A 23,726-nucleotide genomic window follows, 5' to 3' on the forward strand; every position below is an offset into this window, starting at 1 on the left:
AGGGAAGAGCTGCTAAACTGCCAGTTCCTCCCTCTGCTGCATGCAGGCATAGAGCAACCCAAAGTTCAGAGCTTTTAAACCTCTCCTGCTGGGGGTAATCCACCATGACTGACCTTGGGTCAGTAGGAAAAGGGTGGCTCATGTGCATGTCTCCTCTCCAGCAGAGATGGCTTAAAATAATACGTGCACTTCTGCTGCACTACTATGTTGAACATATTGCATTTGGAAAGACAGGAAATACAGCAAGGATGACACACAGACCTTATCTCTTTGCATGCTAGTCATAACAGAGAAAAGTGGAGGAAATTAAAAGTACACACACTCATACACTGGTGCGTGCTCATTTCAAGCAGCCTTGAGATGAACCTCTTAGATAATCCACACAAAAGGCAAAGCCAAAGGAATGAGATGAAATGAGAGGGAGAGAGAAAGAGAGAAGGAGAGAGAGAAAGAGAGAGAGAGAGAGAGAGAAAAGCTGGAATGACAAAAGGAGCAGGGTGCAGAGGCGGAGGACATTGAGGAGAACTTCCACCCAGCCCGCCCTTCCTCCTAATTCTCTGCCGCTCATCTCAGAAACCCACAGCTCAGTGGCTCGATGGAGCACAGGCAGCACTTTGATAAACAAAGCAGAAGTACAATGGTGCTGAATGGGAGGCTCCCTCATGCTGGCAGGATCTGAAGGAGATGTTTACAGAGGCGCTTGTCAGATGGTGGCGCGGGGTTGTTCTAGCGTGTGTGGAAGCTGTTGGGGTAAACCGTGTGTGTAGGGGGAGGCTTTGATGTCTCCTCTCCTCCTGGCTTTTGATGGAGATCCTGTGAAGTGTTTCCTCACAGCAGGGACCGGGAGGTGCTGACACCCACACAGACCACGGTGAGCAGGAGCACTTTTGCCCACTTGCTGACTGCGCCAATAGGCTTCAAAGTTTGAGAGCACACTCATAAACACACCCTCCTGATGCGATCAATAAATAGATTGCACAAAGGAAGTTACATAGCTGCTCTGAAATGATCAAATGCAACATTCCATTGTGCTCAGTAGTCAGATAGCCCACAAAAACTAAACCAAAACATGGAGGCCCACAGCTGACTCTTGTGTGTATAGCATATAGTCTACTTTGACAAGTATAAGAGTATGTACATCAATTATGACAGCACCGTAAGCAATATTTGACAACATTTGTACCTGCTTTTAAATAGCTTTGAAAAAATCTTCACAGCTCACAGCTCCACGATTTCACCCAGACTACAATGGAAACAAAAAAAATGTTACCACAGATTTCAGAACAAATTTGTACTTTGGTTAAGTTTATTAAGTTATGCTTCATGCAAAGAGCAATATAAGCACTTAACACTTGCATGTAACAGCCCACTGCACCATAATTATTTGTTACAACAATTGATGTTCACTGTAAATTATTGTATGTTTACTGTAAATCACTTTATATTGTGCAAATTACTGTATATTGTGTATACGTATAGTATATAGCATACTGTATGTTGTGTATCTTGTGTTTGCTGTTGTTGATTCTAGTATCAAGACAAATTCCTTGTACACTTGTAAGCACTTGTAATGGATTCTGATTCTGAAACTACATAGAATATTGCTTAATGTTTACATGTACATTGCCATTTTCCCTGAGACATCAAGTGTCTTTGTTAGAAGGAATGCACATGATGTGGATATTGCCCAAGTTTCTGACTGGGAATTCTGACCTTTCCATTTCAAAACTCTTGGTCAGAGGTTGTTTTTTCAGGTTATGAGTACAATGGAAGGAAGCAATACTTCCCTTTTAATTGCAGTGAGAACTCATAAAAATTATGCAGGTCAAAGTTAAAGGTTTGAGGCTGGAAATATGGCCATGAGTTAATGGGTTAACTCACTGCACATTCTGCTAGAACATTACACACAAGATTATGAATACCTGTGGAAATGAAACGTAGTCTACTCTGTTTTTCTTATTATGTAGGTGGTATGTCACTTTAGTGATTCATATACGGTTTGTGTTGGTTCTAAACCTGCTATAAAAACCCATGATTCAACTCTCAGATATAGATTTGTCCTGTCTGTAATGTAAAATTACTTCCCCTCTGTGGGTTTGGGCCTCGTTCCTGATTCTGTCTTCGTAAACAAAGGCATCGCTGCTGTGGTCGGATTGAATTACACTACTCATTCCTGTCTGAACCCATTTTTGCTCCCACACTCTCCCAAACAAACTCCAATGTCTCATTTGACAAATTGCATGTGATGGCCCAGGTCACAGCGAAAAGAAGTGGGATTGGTGAATAGCTCACCGGCCATCGATCACCTCTGCGGACGGGAGTGCACGAAAACGCTTCTCAATCCATCAAACTGACATATGGGACAGGATTGGACTGTCAGTGAGATGAGGATTATATTGCTTTTTTGTTACCCTCTTTTGAAAGAGCCTTCCTGGCGTGTAGTAGACTTATCCATGCCGTAGGGATTGTAGAAGTTGTTCTTCAGGGCAAAGTTTTCCAAAATCAGTGAGCTGTTTCCTAAAATTATAGCAGAGAGGGCTGTTAAAGAAAAGAAAAGCTCACTGCAGCAGCAGGTAAAGATTGTCAGGATTATCATGGTGGCAGATATATGGGTTTTGGAAACCTTGAGTCTTTGTACTGGTTCGAGTTGATATTCAACAGACGGTAGGATGAGTGGCTGGAGAATGAGGCAAGCTGAAATGATGTGGAACAAATGCACTTGGTAAAGGCAGAGGCAAACGATGGCCAGAGACATAGAGGATCAGAGGTAAGAGTGGATATAGTGGTAGCCTGAATTTCCATGCTTCTCAGTGGAAAAAACTGCCATCTGGTGTTAGTGTTCTTGGCCTCAGAGGTTAGTCAAAACCCCCTGGACTTCAATACACATTTCCTTAGCAAGCAGTCACTGAGCTGACTCCACAAGAGTTCAGAGGAAAAGAGAGAGAGAGAGAGAGAGAGAGAGAGAGAACAGTATAATTTTTGAGTACTAGAATATACAGTGTCTCTAACAGGTCAGTGCTTACATCAGAGTCTATACACTGTACACATGCTCACATGTATGCATAGCAGAGCTAGAAGTTTGTCTGTAAGAATGAATCAATTTCTACTTTTGGTGGAACCTAGCCTTGGCCTGGGTTTAATTCATGAGCTTTGTGGTCTTCTTGAGGACTCTAGGTATGTATGCACATGTGCATTTGTGTGTATGTGTGTGCGTCTGAAGGGAAATGTAATAACACCAGGAGGACATGTGTGCGTGCTTTGACAGAGGTCAAATTGAGCCTGTCAGCATCACTGTCACTTTAATTTGATATATTAATGTGAGCTGTCAGGGGCAATAAGTCGGGACTAACAGACAGCAGTCACAGCACATGTGTGCATACTTAAATGCCTCCATAACTTCAGCCTTCCTGTCATGTAATCTCGGCTTGGAAGTGCTGAGTGTGTTAATAAACTTGGTAGTGCTGAGTGTGTTAAGAAAACCTCCAATTTTCCTTCCCTCAGATTTGATACAGCACTGGCCGGTTTTATCGGAACGTCTCAAGTTGTTATGATGATATGTGCAGGCTAAATATCATAAATGAACTGCTGAAAGGGGAGATTTATGGTTCCCTAAGTGCTGGCTTTCCTCCTGCATTCCAAATCAGCTCAGATCTTTGGATCTTTCTGAATATAATGGAAAACATAAATATGGTCAATTGCTGCAGGCATGTTTCTCTAGGGACACGGATGTGCTTTGGCTTTTATATGAACTTTCTGGCTATGGATGACTAGTGAGCCAGTAATGATTACACAAAGGAAAGTTGTGGCATTAAAATGTAATAGCTGAGAAATGTTTTCATCAGGATTTACTCATGACAAAACACTGGTCACACCACGTTTATTACAAAGATTTTACATAAAAGCTAAGAGAATTTGCAGAATAATGGCTGCAATTCTCTTTGATTTTGCAAAGGTTCAAATAATAGAGAATACTGATTAAAGCAAACTTTAAAAGTATGTGATAAAGCCCAGTGTTGAAATATGGGCCACTAGAAGAGAAGTTTAGAATGTTATGAAAGGTAGGAAAAACTGGATTCAGAAGATCAACGTTCCCGTTTAGAATTGCACTCTGAACTGAGCAGTGAATATGAAATATGAGCAGCTTAAGAACTTATTTTCAGAGTTGAAATGACCTAGTAGCCTCCTAAACACACTAGAGAGAAAATGTGAACTAGGTCAGACTAACCTGCTCCGGCTGTGTTTCTATTTTAAGAGAGACCTGTGAAAATAAGAGTAACACGGATGACCTGGAGCTATAAACCCTGCAGCGGGTTCCCAACAGCGCAGTGTTTTCATAAGGCTCACCAGTAAATCTCTTTGTACAAGTGTGAAATGCCACCATTACAAAAATATGTAGCATTTGATTTCTTGCCTAAGGTCAGGCTCCTAGAAGCCAGTATATGATTACCAGGGTTATAGTCAGGGGTGGATAATACTAAGTATTGTTTGGGGGTATTTATACCTTACTTGAGTATTGAATACTTGTACTCATACTTAATTATATCTTACTTAATTACATTTCCAAGGAAAGGGCTTACCTTTTCCTTTTTTACTAGCTCATACTCTACTCGTCACGATCTTCTCATACTACACATGCTTCTCATACTACAAAAAAAAGATTTATATAGTATGAAGCATCTCCTTTGTCTCCCTAGAAGGCATGAACTCGGTCTACCTTGAAAAAGCATGTTGAGGTAAGTTTCACTAATTTACTAACATTAACTGGTTATATTTAACTAGGTTAGCCTGTTGTCTTTGCTAATGCCAGGTTAGACTAGCACATGCCAGGTTAGTCAAGGTTAGACTAGCATCGATTCCAGTAACTATGACAAACTGCCTAAGCAGCAGATTAAATTCTAGCTAATGGTAAATATTGCAAAAGAGATTGAAAGTTTTCAGGCAAAATGGCGTAATTGCTTCAAAACAAAAATCGTCTAACAGCATTAAATAAGTTGTAAAAGTTACTTTTCAAGTGAGAACATTAAATGAACATAATTGAATTAGTTACAAAAATGTACTTTTTACTTTCTAATATTTGAGTACATTTAAATATAAAAACTTTTTTGCTTTCACTTGAGTACAGTTTTGGCTGGATACTTTTCACTTTTAACTGAACAAGATTTTGACACTTTATCTATAATATCTATTGATTTTCTCAGTACTTTGTCCACCCCTGTTCAATATGTATGTGTGTATGCGTTTCTCGCAGAGCGTCTTCCAATTAGCCAGATGTCCTTTTCCAAACACACACACACACACACACACACACACCTGCAGTTCCCACACTGGACTTTTTCCCCACATGCATTTTAAATTAAATCTAGCCTCAAACATTTGTTGCACAAAACTGTTTTGTTTCTGTTTGCTGTTTTCTTCACTGCTTTGCTTGACTGACTTCTGTATTCCAAAATGATCATAGGTACTCCATCTAATTTGCCAAAGCTCTGATGGATGCTGCTTCCATATGTATATGTAAACAGCTTACTGACTGTGACAGGACTCATTTGGGTTTTTACTGCTTCAGTCTGGGAATATTAACATGCAAGACCAGTCAAAACTACTCACATATGAGACTCACTGAAGTTGATCTTTAAATATTTTGACAGCTACTGGTAAATTGTTTTTTTTTTTTTTTCTGTCATATTAATGTTTAGATGTCAAAATCCAAATTCTAAAATAAGTAAGTAATATGTAAGTATATTTATTCTGTACAATGGGCCAAATGTATTAGTCAGACCTAAGCATACTTACCTAGGAACTCATAATATTGACTAACTGAGGTCATCCTTTTCAGCAGAAACTTTGGGCTTTCTTCAATTTAGTCATTACATACTGCTGTCATGGCTGCTAAATGCAAGCAATGATTTGTTTTTATTATTTTATTTTAAAATGTTAAAACAGTAGTACTTATTTCTTGTGTATATACACACACACACATGTATATATATATATATATATATATATATATATATATATATATATATATATACTGTATATAGAACTACTTGATTCTTATTATCTCTATTATTGTCTTTTTTTTTTTGTGTGAAGCACATTATAAGCTGCAATTTATGTATAAAAGATGCTATAAGAAATAAGGATGATTACATATTATTATTATTATTTTCTTCTCATGGTAGGCTGCTCTCTATTCTGCTCTCTATTCTCTCTGTTCATTTGTTTCCGTCTTCTCTAGTTATACTGATCACCTGTGTATAGTTACTGCTTGTGTATTTATTTCTGTATGGTGATCACTTTCAGTGTGTGCTTGTTGGGTGTTTTCCTTGCACACTCTTGTTTTTTTTGGAACGTGTTTTGTTAAGTAATTCAGTGTTTTTGAGTTAGCTAGTCATGTATGTTACATCCTTAATGGTGGTTTAATAAATATTTGAAAAACATAATTACATCAAATACATCTTTAGCAACCAATTTTCTTAATCAAAGTTAGCAAAAGTTAGATCTGTTGGTCAAACTGATGCAATATTCGCTTTGTTACCTCTGTTTTCAAACTTTTCAGATCAGAGTAGGTAGGGTGTGGTGTGCTCATTTTGGGTATGCTTGTGATGGTTTTGGAGTCATGCCACTTGCCACTCCTTATTCCAACACACAGGGTGATATGTACTCTTTGTTTAATGTTTATTAACAGATAATTGGAAAATCTAGCTTGGTCTGACCAGCTACAAGCCAAAAGAGATGCCAAGCTGGTAAGTGCTATTACAGGAAAAGAACTTGTGAATTACGACTACTAAAGCAACATATCTTCAAAACAACCTATTGAAGATAAGTTGTTTCCAGAAAATAACAATAAGACAATTAGAAAGTCTTACTAATCAACTTAGTCAAGTTATAAGCAAGCTGGAAAGTAACAGTCGACCAAGCCACCAGTTTGACTAGCTCAGCCAGTGTTTTGGGAGTTGGCAAACCATATCCCCACCCCCAAAAAAGCTGAAAAGTCTTAAAAAAAACCATTATCCCCTTAATGCTTGATGACAACTCCCCAAATTAATAATGTGCTTATCATCTTTTTGTGCTCTTATTTTTCTCAGGTGAGGAGCACCTTACCCTGGAACCCTGCAATGCAGAACCTTCAGTGCCCTAAAGTGATAAATGAAGAAAAAGAAATACAGTTTTCTGATATAAATTCAATTCAATGTTAACTTTCTATCCTGAAGTTTTTTGTGCAGTCTTTTTTAAAAATGAATCTCTCTGCACTACCTTCTTGCTCTCTCCAAGATTCACTGACACTGCAAGTGTCTTGGCAGTAAAGGTGATTTTTCTTAGGATATAGGATCTCTTGGGCATTTTCCAGAATTTATGCTGCAATAAAAAAGAAAAAGGTCAAATACTGAAGGGGTTGCGCCCTTGTATCAAATTAAATCAAATATTAAAATTTAATTACCACATAATTTTACTATAATAATAAGTGGGCTAGCTATATTATTTGATTATGACGGATGTATTATTATTATTACAGACAACATGACCAAGGTCTGTTCCTTAGAGACTTAGTGGTGGACACATGCTAGGTCATTTGTTTTACTAGGCAGCAACAGATGACAGATTTTTACTGTGTAATATTGCGCTGTCATGCCCAGTACACAAACCTAACCATGTCATGTCAGCACCTTAGTCATTCTGCCAAATTCTAAATATGGTGGCAGAGATTGTTAAAGCTGAAGCTAATTACTATAAAGACTTGGATATTTATGTATCACACTAACTGATCAAGCTTATGAAGGATTTAACAGTTAGCTAATTAATTAAACTGGATGAAATTCAATAAACATTCAAGACATATACTTCATTCAGGATATGAAATAAACAAAAGTCTGAACACATACCTCAGCACCTAGTGTACATAAAACAATTACCCAATGTTGCTAGTAATGCAAATACTAATCAAGCAGTCTTAGTGATGCATTTACTTGCGCAACACATAAATGTCTAAAAGCCATTTCAAGACCTCGTTGTATCTAATTGTTTGCAACTCAAATGTAATTTGCTTTAAGTATGATTAAAATGTTGAGAATCGTGTGAACAGCAGAACATTTTAGGGGCTGCTAAAGCTTTCCCACATCTATGACCAGAAGTGAGCTGTCTAATATTTTTCCTGGTTGTATTTCAAGAGTGTTGTTTCTGCAACAGACCTACAAGCCATCCATTATAAGTTCCTGCACACTCCAAAGTGCCTGACAAAGTGAGGGGGGCCAGTGATTTATTTCAGATAAAAAAACAACAACAACAACAACAACAGCAGCATTGTTCTCTTATCTCTTTCCCTTGCTCTCTGTTCATGCTCTTGCAGTCAAGAATGAAAGCTATTCAGAGCTTAAACTTGCTGAACAGCAGTGATTTCCCCCCCCCTTTCTTTTCTTTTTCTTCTACTGCTTCTTCTTTGCAATTTTTCCTGTAGCAGTCACAGTCTTTCCTTTTTAATGTTTTCTTTCTTGACCGATTAAGTGTGACAGATTGGCAAAGGAACACATGATGAGAGTTCAGACAGCAGACAGGAAGAAGATCAGACATGTGATGTGATATTAAGGGGTCACAAAGACTCACAAGAGCTCCACCGCCCACACCAACATAGACACAAGCTAATTTCCACCATATGATCCATTCAGCCCTTACTGAGGAAAAACACAATCTCGTCCTGACATTATCTGTCATTTAGAAAGTGGGATATCAAAGAGAGAGAAACATGTCAGATGTAAAAGCCTCAATTGGAAATGAAAGCTTGATACGCAAACTATGCAAATGGAAGCGCAGGTGTGGGAAGATGTTTTGAGAAAAGCGTTCTGCTTGTGGAAATGTTCACTATTTCTTATTAGTCATTTTAACTGTATTTGATGAACTAGGTTCCATTACCGTTGAGATTATAAGGGTCAAAAATGGCTGTTTTTTTTTTAACAATAAGGTATTAATTTGCCTAAATATTTCACATTCCATTCTTACTTCTCTGTTGTCTCTTAAAGATGTTAAAATATATATAGAGTGCAGAATTGTTCAGAACATTGGTCCACATTACAATTCTAACATCAAATGTTTAAAAATAATGGTAAGCCACAGTAAAAGTACACAGAAATCTCTGTGGTGCTTTTTTTAATGTTGCTTTTTGTGGTTGTGAAATTCCTTTAGCTTATATGGTGACATAACAATGTAACTCATTTCAGCTACATAAGGTTTCCATTAAGGGAATGCATGATGCTCAAGCACAATACAAAATAAACAAAAGGGCATGGAGACTTCACGACCACAAACATGATCAATTCTGTCATTACTATGGAGGAACACAATCTGACACTCTGACACCTTCTGTCATTTAGAGACGGAGATATCAAAGGTAGATATCTTAAGTGCCCCAATTGGAAGTGAAGGCTTGCTATCTAGTCTGATTTGATTAGGTCTCAGTGATGCTATTCTTCCTAACCAACATAAAGGAGACAGCTGCTACTGTTTTGACTGATGGCAAAGCATATTTTTAATGACTTTATTGCATTAAATTTTTTGCAGGAGATATGCGTGTGCGTCTGTGTGTATTAGGGGAGTAACACAATGCTGCTATCTGCATCTCTATCTGTTTAGTGCTCCAAGTATCTGTATCTGTATCTCTGCATTTTAACTCAAAGTTGGCATGGCCCAAACAGGAAGGTATTTTTCCTTCCCTGATTTTTTTAAATTAAATATGAACCCTACAATTATGTCCCTGGAAACCCTGGAAAACACTGAAAAAAACCCTGAAGATAGAAATGCCAGGAGTGTCAGCATGGTTTGTGATTTCTGGCTCTTCAACCAGGCTCGTCTCAATCAGATGCCCTGTGAACCTTTTTGGCAAGCCTTTAATGCTATTTAATAGATAAACATGTAGTAATAACAAGTAAAATGTGGTACATTCCTTGTATGTTGGATATTGAAACATACATGGTAACTTATATGGCAACTACGAAATAGAGTCACTGCAATAATTACTCAGAGTTAGGCATTGGACATTGGACATGTTAATAATGTGGTGAAAAAATATAGTATAGCATTTATAAAGTACTTAATCCTACGATCTACAATTTTGCATGAGATCAGTAATAATTCACTTTTAGATGTATGTTAAATAATTGAATAGAATATTACAATTGTTTGCTAATTTTTTCCCCCCAAATTTTCAATGTTTTATTGAAGCAGTTTGGTAGTACATATCACTATATTGTTGGTTCTCATGGTCTTATATTTGTTATATAATTATTTCATAATGAGAACTCATAACATAATGGTAGCATTTTTTACTGAAGTATTCCCAGGTAACTTTTCCTTTATTTAAGATATCTTCATTTGCTAAGATATAAACAGATCTAAAGCTGTTCTGTAAAGTTTTCCATCAATAATTAACTCTGCTTCATGACAGGCCACATCATACCAGCCCCATCGTTGATTATCTTCCTATTACAGCACATCCTGCCATGTGTTATTCATTACCTAACTCATTTGTAAGAGAAATATAACCTAGAGTATACTGTAAGTTTGTGATTTTGTAATGTTGTTCCTCTGAGTCCACATTATGGTCATACTGGCATTCAATATAAGTGAATCAGTGCTTGGCCACACGCACCATCTCAACAATATTAACTGGTTGTTGCTAAAAAGTTGCTAAGCTTGAGTCATGACAATATTTAACACTTCTGCATATTAAAGATGCCTCTAACCAACATTGTATGGTGCTTTATTAGGTAGTTATAGCCCCACAGACCATCAGATACTGGTCTAAGAATAAGGATGAAAGGGCTCACATTGGCAGGGGTGCCAGACTAAAGTTGTAGAGTGCAAGTGAATCATGAAAGCATGTGACCTTCCAAATAGGTTTATGAGTCTACAAACCCTGACCCTGACAGTGAAAAATGCCCTAGTAAAATTATGAAATAGTTGGGGCTAAAGAAGTTATTATATCTGGCACGGGGAAAGAGAGAGCCCAGGGCCACATGTGGTCAAATGAGCCATCAAAGACTGAGGGTTAGGCTTCACTCTGATTGAATGTGAAGCTTACAGGGCCAGAAGGAATGAGAAGAGAGAAAGAAAGAGAGAGTAGTAGAGTCATGAAGTTTAGTTTATCCTCAGGGACTTGTAAAAGGACAAAGAACTTGAGGAAACATTATATGAAGGAAGGCATTGGTGTATCAGAGGTTCAGATGTACCACCATAAATGGGCTGCTTATGTTCAGATGGTTGTTTGAGTGATGTTCATCATTAGAAGGAAATTATAAGGCAAATGTCCAGCCTTAGGCAGCATTTAGCATGCCAAAGGAAGTGTCTGGAAGCCTGGCTCTTGAATTTAGCACAAGGCTCTACTTGAAATGGGTTTAATTTTGGGTTAAACCGACGTAGTTTATAAGCTTTTGAAACAAAATTCAGTGAAACCATCAAGTGGCCATTTTATCAGATGAACCGATACACTTAGATCTAAGTGTACAATTACCATCTGTTGCTATGCACAATGCACCAGTCCCATTTTAACCTGTTCATCACTCCAGGAACACCACTGACCAGGCTATTCTCAGCACACCAGAGACAGTGACACGGTAGTGACATATTGGTGGGTATTGAACACCTCAACATCACTGCCGGGATGAGAACAGTCCACTTGCCAAAAGTATTAACAGCCATGAAGGCGTAGAGGATGATCAAAACTCAAACTGTCCAAGGAAAATGAGATTTAGTCTCTAAGTATACACATATGTGAACTAACATGGTAGGTTTTTCTAATAAGTGATGAGTAAGTGTATACAGGGCTTTAAAAACCCATAGCAATGTTTTGGATGAAAACTGTCCAAATCTAAAAAATTATCTGGTCAGCAGTGTTCCTATAGTCATCACTTTCTATTATTTGAGTAGAAGAAGGCTGACACATTGTGCATAGCAACAGTGTGTAAGTCAGTAAGTGTTCACCATCCAGGGGCAGCTATATGGTTCAACTTTACAGAACTCTTATTAGATCTAAATCCCTAATGAGCAAGCCAGAGTTGACAGTGTCAAGGAAAAAACCTCCTGAGATGTAATAAGGAAGAAACCTTGAGAGGAACCGGACTCATAAGGAAACCCATCCTTTTCTGGGTGAAAGCAGACAGTGGGATTTTGATATACAGGCCTACAATGAAGAGGGAAAAAGTGCAACATGCATAGAAAAGATCTTGGATTTCTTTTTGTACTTACAGTAAATTACCTTGACTTAATTATGACCATGTTTCATCTGTTCCATGATGAAAAGGGCATAATTTGGTACAAATTCTTCTGAGTCACCAGTTCTAAAATACACTGCTTTGACATGAATGGTTTCTTTGGAAGTAAGCAGGTGGCAGAGCATCAACATGCCAGGAGATTTGATATGCCAAAATAAGCTGGAGTGAAATACGTGGCCTTTCCAATACAAGAAATGGGGCTCATTTATCAGCTGTGTTTCAACATCTGTCAGAAAGATCCAAGGAAGTATGTGTATTTATTTTATTTCGTGTAATTTTCTCTCCTTGTCTCTTTCTCTGTTTCTCCCTTTTGGTACTCAGAAATATATAAAACAACACAGGCCAACATATTGCAGATGAAGTCAATTTTGCGGTTTTGCACATTTGGGAGTTTTACAAAACCGAAGTGGGCTGTCAACCATAATTTTGTGGCAGCTGCCAACTTGAGTACAACTTTTTCATGCAGTCAGTAGTTCTTTAGGTTTATGCAGGACTCCAGAAACGGCCTACTGACAGTTTGAATTTGAACTGAGCAGCACACTGAGAACAAAACTACACAAGTAATTGATAGCTGCTTTGTTGTGTAGCCATTCAATTGGGAAGCATGAGGCGATCCAAATGAAAATGGATTGTGCTTTGAGTAAAGTAGACAGAGTGGCACTTTAGCAGAGGGCAGTGTTTTGTGTTGAGATAGAGGCTAATGAGATGGTTAGAGCAGGGAGTCCCAGGACACAGCATGTCAAGACTAATCCTAGCCAAGCTGCAGTCTCTGATGTGATCCTCTCTCTCTCTCTCTCTCTCCCTCTCCCTTCTTCTGTTTTCTTGTTCGTCTGCCTGACCGATGGGATTCTTCCTCACTGTCACTCCTGCCAATACCAACTGACATACTGTTGCCTGGGGCAGCTAGGGTAATGTTACAGTACTGGTATGAGAGTACAGAAGAAGAATGAAATAGAGAGGAAAATGCTCTGTGGCTGACATTAAAGATGACATCTCACTTATTGGCTTTGTCCTCTCATCTCCTGTTTCTCTCGCCTTGTCCTTGTCTTTGAAGCCTCAGGTGTACAAGCCCCTGTTGGACTAGGGATACAGAAATACAGACAGGCACAAACATAACATCTATGAAAAACTGTCTTTACATCAGTCTTCTGAGATTCAGCAAGCTGCTTAATGAGTTTGTGTTTTCTGACAAATCTTCAAACACGATAAAAGGAGAAGATGCCTTATAGCAGTGACGTGATTGTTCTATGAAAGCCTCTTTCAGCATGTGCTTGGCTCATCAAAGTCTCTCAAATCTATTTTATCCCACTGGCTTCTCTGATTCCTGCTTTCCCAGCCCCATGATAACCTTTGAAGCGCTGAAGAAAAAAACAAGAGAGACGCACATCTCTGTCAGCACTTTCAGGCAGACTGAGAGGCCCTAAGCTACCAGCCATTTTGTGACGAGGCCTGTAGCGTAATTAATTCAGAACCTGCTTATCGTCTGCTGTCTCAGTGGTACAAAGTCATGCTTTGACAGCCCTTGTCTCATCGCGTCTCTTAGCTCTTCATCTAGTCTTCCCTAAGCTGCCTGGGAGTATACAAGCCCGGACTGTTTGAAAGGCAACAACTGAAATCGTATCCTCCAATGAAAAAAGATGAGCTGGAGGGGATGTGGGTGACTTGGAGGCTGGGCACGGACTGTCAGCGGAGGTGAAGTTTCACACACTGATCCACTCACTCTTCGAGAGGTGAATTTGAGCAGATCTGAAGGGAACAAGCCACTGATTTGCTCTCATACTCCCCACACACATTCTCATCTCCCCTGCTGATTTCTTTTCACACTCCTCACACACTCTCATTTCCCCCTTTCTCACCTTGGTTTATATCCTCCTAGTTTGTTTGCGAGCGTGTCATGTTTGTACATCCTCATAGTGACAGATGTGTAACACTTAATATTACAGTAAAATGGCTTACGTGTAATGGAACACATGCCCATTCTTCATATTATGTAGCAGGCAGCTAGCATACTCGGTTAACTCTGGGTCACAAGGGCACGTTGGCTTTGAAGTGCCAATCAATAGCAACAGGCGATGACAGCGGCCCCCATATCACTCACAAGCCTTGTTTGTTGTTGTTGTGTTGGTGCAAATGAAGCGCCTGTGCACCTTTTGGAATGGTAAAGTCACCCAGCAGGGAACGTTAGCTTGGGGAGGAGCTGAAACACTGCTAGCAGGAGCCTGTTCTCAGCGGGGTACTGGTGCAGACTCACTCCTCCCTCTGATCATGCCATCTGTCAATCACAGAGCAGAGCCGCCCAAACAGGACGTCCAGTGGCCTCGTGGCCTTTTGGTGGCCAAACCAGAGGGGAGGTCAGAAGTTCAGAGGGAAAAGAAGAAGAGAGGAGATGTAATGACAGAGACTGATGGCTATAGATTGGCTAATGGTTCTAGCTTTCTAAAACATACATAGACCCTATAAGGTCAGAACGACAAACCAAAGAACTCATTAAGGTACTTACATTTTTTATTATGTGGATGACAATTTAAAGGAAAAACTGGTGCATGGGAGGCATTTCGCTGGCATGGTTTAGTCCACCTGACCCCTTAATCAACACAAAGTTCTTCTGACTGATCACCTTTATCCTAGGAAACTTCTAACTTCATGGGAGTGGGTTCATTTTGGATTACTCTGCCCCCATCCACAGGGCATGAGGGCTCACTGAATGCTTTGATGAGTAGGAAAATGATGTAAATGATATACTATGGTCTTCGCAGTTACCAGAACTCAAACTAATTTAACACAAAAAATGCTCCCAAAACAACAGTGCTCTCCACCTCCATCATAAAGAATGGTGTTCATTCTTCCAGTACATTTCCAGAAAATTATAGAACCAATGCCGAGGTGCATATAGATGGGTGACAAAATAAAGGAAAAATCAACATGAATATGTATACACACAGGTCAAAGATGAGTGGTGTATGAGTGTGTATGTGTGGAAAAAGATTTCCACACCAAGGTCATCAGAGTGCAAGTGTATAACAGGAGATGGCATGCACTTGGCAAAGGAGCAGTTGGATCAGCTTTGCTTTGGTTTGTGCTGCTGTTGGGAATCTTTTGATTGGCTCTGCACTTGCATGTCCCTAATACAAATACGTGTCTCCAAACTTAGAAAGCATTTCGCACAAACACACCTATTTCCTAAACACAAGGGGAATCTGGAGTACAAGCTTTCATGCTGTGCTCTGAAGTAAAATTTAGTTTTGGAATGCAAAATATAAAAAGCTGCGCAGTAGTTCCATGTGACCTGAGACATGTCAGGTGGTCCACATGGTGTCAGGCAGCTCAATTTGTGTGACCTGTTATACAAGGTATTGCTAGTGACTTCATTAGTATTTAATAAAGTCAAATGAAATACAAGTACATTGGCCTTGCATGTATTTGAACAATGTTTTCATGAGATCACGCTCCAGTAGGTATACTTTTATGATAATATCAAATTCATCTAACATTCTGAAGGCAGAATGTGTTTTTGGGACACCATTTAGAGTCATCATACCATATGATGATTCACACATCATCACTTTTAGTATATTATTTCTTAATTCAGTATAGTATATCTAAATAAGCTGTAAGGTTGCTTAGTTAAGGTGCATTCATCTTCAGTCAGAGCTTTATCCTGTCAGGTGGATCCAGGAGCTATCCTGGGAATACTGGACACAAGGTGGGAATACTTCAGCTAATTTTAAGAACAACCATGAAACAAATTCTAACAATCTATGGACACAAAAGGCTTTTAAATGTTACCTATCTACAAAACAAGCAATTTAATCACTTTTATAAACATGTTCCAGTGTGGGAGTGACAATTTGGTCACCATGTTTGTCAAACCTTTCACAGAATTCTAGTCTGGTGAACAGAATTATGGGATTGCCTACACAGTGAATGAAACGTAATGGTGGCTTCAAATTTATGGCACCTTGATATAGCTGTATTTTGACTGGGACAGTACTTGGAACATACTGAGACGTAAAGTTATAAAAGAGCTTTGATAACACTGATCTCTTATGGAGGCACATCTTTTTTTTTCCTCAAGAGAAGCTATTTAGAGGGATTGTGCTATTCAGTTCAGTAGGAGCTGTCATGACTGTTGACTCATGTCTGCACCATGTGCATATTTGTAGGATTATGAGTAACTGAATTACTGCAAGCACAAATACTATACACATTTTGCTTCTCTTAAAAGTAACATCCATTTTCTTGGAGTTTTGTAGAAAGCTATTTGGTGAATAGAATGCACCCCAAACCCAAAAGTTACAAAGTCACATATGAAATGCATGAACTCCGGCCTAATGTCTCTTGAGTTGATGATGAAATTCAATAACTCTATAACTCAATTTGATGGTATCTATTCTTTAAAATAAGCATGATCTTTCTCAGAGTGGCCCTCATTCAGTTAAGCTTTTCATCTCTTCTCACATCCATGCTCTCTGGGCTGCGTGTTAGGTCATTGTTGTTGGGTTTAATTCGATTCATATGTGTTGATGTAAGCCAGGTTGTGTCCATGTTGTTCTAAGGTAAGTGAGTTGTCTGAAACTACAAACCAACTGTCCTGTCTTTGTGTGAAGTAGGTAATTGGATTACTTTCATACACACACATACACACGTGCATGTCATCAGTAATATATCATGGGTGCCAATGCTATTTAAGATTTGAGTGCTCTAGTGGGTGCCTGCATTCAGTGAAATATATGAAAGAGTGTTTTGTCTAAGTAGATACTTCTGTGTGTGTGTGTGTGTGTGTGTGTGTGTGTGTAGTGCATTCCTACAAAGTTCACTGAGAAGGCAGACCCTGTGGCACTGAGTTGGGAAAGTTCATAAATTAAAGGGCTGACAGGAATAGAACACACTCACACACACAAACGCACACACACATACACGCACACATGCACACACATGCACACATTTGACTAATAGCTTTTGTGCCACAACAGAACCAGTTGAGCAGGTAGTAAAAGGGTCAGTGTTGAATGAAGACAGCAGTTGAACACACAACTTTCTCATGGCCTTTTTGTATGTACACACTTCCTGTTTGTCTGAAGGACTCACTGAATGGACCTCCTGTAGCAGCATGAACCTTCAACAGTGTACAGTCATAGTGCAGTGTACATTTCATAGAAGCAGTGTTAGTTTATCCAGTTTTTAGGGCTAAGAATCACCTTTTATGTATGTGTGCATATGTGTGTGTGTGTGTGTGTGTCTGGGAAATGAGCAATGAGCTGCCACTTTGCAGAATAGATCACTGTTTGTTGTCTCACCTGCTCAGCTGGAGCTGGACTTTGATGGCTTCTGTGTGTGTGTGTGTGTGTGTGTGTTTTAGGAGGAACTCAATGACTCAGTGACTGACAGAGTGAGTTTGGAGTGGGGTCATGGCACGGACAGACTGTAGGGTCAAAAGTTTACAGCCGCATGTGACCAAAGGACTGATCAACAAATGTACTCCTGAAGTAATTATTCCCATTTCAGTTTAATCCCTTAATACCTCACTTTATTACTCACTTATTCATCTTAAAATATATGATTCAGTATCTACTATAAATTATTGAGTAACTACAGCAAATCTGGTAGGAATAGTATGAAGTTATGAGAATGCCGAGTGTAAGTCACGTCCTAGGAGTGTAGAGAGTTAAATAAATCCTACATTTAATTGATTCGTAAAGCAGTCTCGCTCTAGCTCTTTCTCTTTGTGAACCGACCCCCTTACTTACAACCCTCAATAAAAACTGTAAAATGAAAGCCAGGTGTGTGTGTTTCTCTGGCCTGAGGTTAGCAGAGAGGGCAGTGTCAGGGTTAGGGCAAAACGAGAGTGATCAGAGCGCAGGTTTGTTAGCGCAGACTCAGCCCTGGGGTAGTCAGGAGTTCAGCTGAGGTTCAAAGGTTATTTAATGGTTAAGTTTAGAAACTACATCTACATTTAGAAACTTATTTCTTGTTTAGACCTTGTCAAAACTTAACTGAACAGCAAGACTTTTACTTTTAAAGACAAAACTAAGTTTATTTATTTTATTTATTAATTTTTTTTTAAATTTATAGTTACTATCTCTGGTCATACTGTGGATTGGTCATCAGAAATAATCACTCAGAAGGTATTTTTCTGTAAACTTTTATCAAAAATGCAGCTGACTTTTGTTCATCTTCTGATTTTTCAACTCATCACCTAATAAAACAGTATTAACCAGTAATATCAGAACTGATTGATCCAATATGTAATATTTCACCTCCCTCTAAACAACAAAGATAAAAACTCTGTGCTTTTTCACTCTGAAATATGCCACAATAAAGACAAATTCTTCATGACTTCACATCGTCTTTAACCTTTATGCTGTAGGAAGCTCCAAATTTATATTCGTCACTCTCATAACTACGTACCTCATCTATTAGTTTCACTTAACTTTATGAATCTAACATGCCAGTGTTATATATGTTCTGAAATCAGAGTGAGAGGACATTCAACAAGTTACATATTAGGTTCTCTGTTGGTCTTACATGTTAAAAACTTTTTGACAATTCCGGGAAGATGTTTTTAGAATGGTCTGATGATGACCTTTGTACAGTTCATTGACCTCTATAAAAAGTCCTGCCATTGAAGATGCCATTTTGTTAGCTGAGAATCTCAAACTTAGTTTTTCTTTAAATTTTCAAAAAAATTAGCCCAGACTCTTATTCCTCACTCTCATAACTACACTCTTAGAAAAAAGTTAAATCTACAACCCTAGAGTTTGTCTCAGAGGGTTCCAAGCACAGTCCCTTTAAGAAGCTAAGAAACTTAAGCTATGCAAAGAACCCTGGAGGACCTTCTAAGGCTTTCTTCTAAAGCTTTCTTTATGTAAAACACATGTTAATTTGATAACACTCACCAAAAAAAAGTACAATCTAAAGTACTAGTAGGATCTATAGAAGATTACATGTGGCCATGTGTTTTATACTTTGCATTAATAAATAAATATACAAAATGCATACCTAAAATATCTAAAAGTGAATAAATACAGGGTGGAATCAATGCAAAATGCTTAATTTAGCACTTGCAAGGTGATTTATAGTGATTGTGTGCTCCAATTAATACCACCAAAAGGCAAGTATTATATTAGCATAAGTCAGTTTCCACCAAATGAAGGCAAAGTGATTTCCTTCTCATTAAGGATTTGATGAGAAGGTTTATCAAAATTATGTCTCCATATCTCAGAATGATCAAAACATTTCTTAAAATGATGACTTAATACAACCATGGCAATAGATATTCACAGCACTTTCTCAACTCTGATTCTTACATCATTTGCAGTAGAACCTTTAAAAAATGTTCATTCACTCTTCCCTACGAACAGAACATGCACTCGTTTGTTTCACATTCATTTGTTTTATTGGATACACAATTATGTTTCCAGTTTTACTTGCCACAGCAATCAAGAACAAATAGCACATGCAACAACCACATTTACATATTGTTTTCTAACCCTACTTTGCACATGACGCAATTCACACAAATATTCTTTGTAAATCACCTGCAACAAACCTACATTTTTGCATGCTTAATTTATCCCCTTGCACATAAAAAGTAGCACACAGTATTTGGAATCCTGAATCAGGACCTAAGAGTGAATCCCCTTTTTTTTTTTTTAAGAAAAAATTTCTTTGTAATTACTGAATAACATATAATAGTTAAGATAAGTAACTAAACAATAAGCTTTGATTATAACAGGTAAAAGTAATTTTTTTGCCAAAGTAAATTTTTTAAACATTTCACATATTCCCCCTTGAAGCATCTCTGGAAAAGATCAGAGGCAAATTGCTGCTGTTTATGGAGCTGTCAAACAGATTGGCCACAGCCAGCGTCTGAAAACACATGCTTAATATTTATTAGACATTCCACTCAGGGAATAGTCTTTACCTTGGCGACAGGCCACACTTAAGATCAGTTGTAGAAATATGCAAATGCTCCTCATGCCATTTCAAATAGGAAGAAAACAAGAACGCAAAGCACAGCTCTCCGTGTTGTGACAAGAGGAGACAAAAGCAGACTTTTGCTCCTAGCCCTTAAGTTCGCATGATTGAGGTGAAACTGCCAATAAATTACAAGCAAATTATCCACTTCGAATGAAAGATTCACCCCAGACAACCTTCTTAGAGTGCAATATTTCAAGCTAATGACTGACATTAACATTGATGTAATAGTGGTTTCTAACTCTCCAAAAGAAGCCTGACTGGCAGGCAGAAACTTAGAAATGGAACAAGATGTGCAGATGCGTGTCTGACCTGAGAGAGCGCAAGAGAGAAAGGAAGAAAGAGAAAGGAAGAAAGAAAGACTGACTGACAGAAAGATTTAAGTGGAAAGAGGGAGGACGTGAGAGACAGGGTGAGGGAGAAGCAGACGTGAGAGTTGAGAGACAAGAAAGACAGCCAAGTCTTCAGCTGGGATGTAGGCGTTCTTCAGTGACAGCTATAATTCTCCAGCCTACAGAATTCCATCAGCACTGTAGTCGTGTTAAAGCTGTGCCGTAGGGGCTCGGGCCCTTTCAAGTCAGCCTCTCTGACAGGTAGATTTATGAGGGCTGAAATTTGGACAGATCACACGTCAGTCAGGGCGGCCTGTCAAACTGTCAGTACACTGCCTCGCCTACAGGGGCCAAGGATTTCACACAACTCTTCGACAAGGACAAAGTTTATTCATGCACTCACACAGACACTCTGTCTCTCTTATACACACACACACACCTGTTTTAACTCATATCTGTCAAGCAGGGTTAAGGTATTACACACTCAGATGTAAGAAGGAATGACAGAATGAAAACAACATGTTTAAGTGAACAGATAAATAATACAGATGAACATAAACACAAGAAAGAAAGAAAGAAAGAAAGATTAAGGAAAACAACATGATTAAATGGACGGGGTGAATTAACTTCAATTTATAACAAAGAAAGAAAGTAAGGAAGGAAGAAAGAAAGAAAGAAGGAGTGTATTTTTGTAAACAACAAAAAACTAAGACTAGTCTGTATGATTTAAAGTTTTATAAACAATGTTTATAACAATATCAGTATTTATTAGAAACCTTTAGAAAGAAAGAAAGAAAGAAAGGCCAGCAAAGAAAGAATGGATGTTTGAAGCAACAAAACTGCACAGCATTGAAGCAAGAGAAAGAAAAGAGAGAGGGACAGAGTGTGGCAGGCTGCTGGGGGATGTCTTTCAGCAGCACATCTGCATGTGGTATTTGAGAGCTGATTAGTCATGCTGACGTTGTGCGGAGATAAATCTATCACCCAGAGGAACACAAACACTCGGAGAAATGAAAGGAAGCGAGGTGACACGGCTCTGCTGTTTCAATAAATCACTGAGACGTGATTAAAACCATGCGCCCGGGTGATGAGAGATGCTGCAAGTGCGAGGTGAGCGTTTTCTCATGGACACAGTGCTGTCCAAATGGGCTCGCCTGCTAAAGCGGCTATGGGAAAAAGTGACAGGGGGAACTGTCTCTCTCTGTTTCAACACTCCTGTCCCTGCCAAAGCTCTTTGTTAGACTTGTCCTCTAGTTCTGTTCAAACAATAACAACAGTCTTTATATAATCAGTGTCTTATGTTGAATAGTTGTTTAAATCCAGTTGTTCCTGCGAGGGTTGGTCGTGCTAAAGGTCAAATATCTTATTTTAGGCATCAAAAGACACTTTGAAGATATACATTGTTTTTTAGGTACATTGCCTTTTTCCTGTCATGGAAGTCTGCGATAAGGTGAAGATTGTATTCCAATAGAGCCTTGTTACACACCCGTCTCTCGCAAAAGTCATTCTGTCTAGTGAAAGGAAAGAGTGGGAGGAAAGTGGCTGGGGAGGCGGATGAGGAAATGGAGGGATGATAAATAATGACGAGGAGGTCAGAATGGAGGGAGAAGAAAGACGAGACATGCTGTTAGATTGCTTTAGTAGAGATATATTACATATAATGGAGACAAGAATTTATGAAAGCCCACCCACATGTCGATGACAAAATCAAGAATTTTAGATTCTAACAATATCCCAAGACTGAAGGGCAGAAAGGTTTAATATCTTTGCTAGTGTCAAGTGCAGTCTCTATAGATCGTTATCGTTCATGCTCAGAGCAATAACAGACAAGCCAGGACAAGTAAGCATTCCCCTTAGGGAAAGGGGATTGATGTGAAGCTTGGTTTAGAAATGTGCCATTGAAGTGCTGTGTACTGACTCTAAATGGAAAAACCAGCTGGAAGAGTTAAAACAATGGCTTCAGTAAAGCACAGGAAGAGTTATTCCAATGTAGTCATTAATACAAAACCATATACAAGACTTCTATGTAATGCAAACGCTTTCATGTGGCAACCTAATGTACCGTGTCATATCATTTTTATGTGAAGGAATGAGACATATTTGAATACAACATTTTCCAGGCATCACCACAACCTGGTTCAAGGAGAGTGTCAGCTTTGCTTCTCTTTCATCTCCATTATCGATAGAGCCGCCCCGTGCGGCACCATTGTTCCAGGCAGACATCTTTTACCTCTGGCGCAGTGCGGGGACAGGCTTCGGAAATGTCCGGAAGGAAAGCTAATCCCATCACTCAGTCTGGGAAACGCTAAATCACACATGAAAGGCGAGTGGAAACGTTTCGTCACAGATCACACGAGGGCTGCTGAGAGCTGAGGAACCGAGCAACAGAGGAACCAAAGTGAGCTTGGCCTGGCTCCCCTCGGCCCTGATTCAAAGTGCGCTGCAGCAGGAAGCAGTCATTCCCACTTCCTGTCCAAAGGCGGCCCGGGGGAGACAAAAAAAAAGAGGTGTTAAAGACTTTCTAGCACTCAGTGTTTTTTAAATAATTCCAAGAATTGCTCTCGCTCTCTGTCTCACCCTGCTATCAAGGACGCAATGATGTTGGCCAGCATACTGTTGACTACAAGTGATGATACTTATGATACAATGATGACAAGATTTAAGACGGGTCAGGGAATATGGATGACAAGAGTGCTAAATTCTGTACGGTTCAGGGTTAGAACCATTAAACATTCACAGAGGATGTTTTTGCATGTGTGTTGTGGGGGCGCTGTTGTTACACAGAACCCCCGGCAGCTGCTGAGTTACTCCGTAACTCAGTGTATGTCTAACTAACTTACAAATAAATAAACACGTACATTTGCGCACGCTCCGACACACCTAGCTGAACATTGGCCGTGTTGTCGTGCGTAATCCATCAGTACCTGAGGATAGACAGGTGCGTTTGCAGTGGCTTTGATTTGCGAGGCGACTGCCAGGCTGTGGCTCGACCCCATTAGCTGAGGATTCCCAGGCTTGTTAGCGCCCTCCTCCCTCCTTTTCCCCATTATTTACCAGGCCTTCATCACCACAGAATGTGCTCCTTGTACAGAGTAATGGAAGCAATCAATCCTCTCTGTCAGAGGCAAAAACAGCCCTGCTTTCTCCGAAGCCAGGGCAA

General features: G+C 39.2%; 1 long non-coding RNA gene across 1 annotated transcript in view; it reads left to right on the forward strand.

The window, feature by feature from the left end:
* The first annotated feature begins 21,498 nt into the window (after nt 1-21,498).
* The window catches only part of LOC128320978 (uncharacterized), a 34,109-nt gene continuing 31,881 nt past the window's right edge, over nt 21,499-23,726 (forward strand). Inside the window, exon 1 of the long non-coding RNA XR_008304569.1 lies at nt 21,499-21,676. This is a non-coding gene — a long non-coding RNA (uncharacterized LOC128320978). The remainder of the gene's footprint in view (nt 21,677-23,726) is intronic.

This window comes from Pangasianodon hypophthalmus, chromosome 17 (genome assembly GCF_027358585.1).
Source record: "Pangasianodon hypophthalmus isolate fPanHyp1 chromosome 17, fPanHyp1.pri, whole genome shotgun sequence".
In the NCBI taxonomy this organism is placed as follows: Eukaryota; Metazoa; Chordata; class Actinopteri; order Siluriformes; family Pangasiidae; genus Pangasianodon; species Pangasianodon hypophthalmus.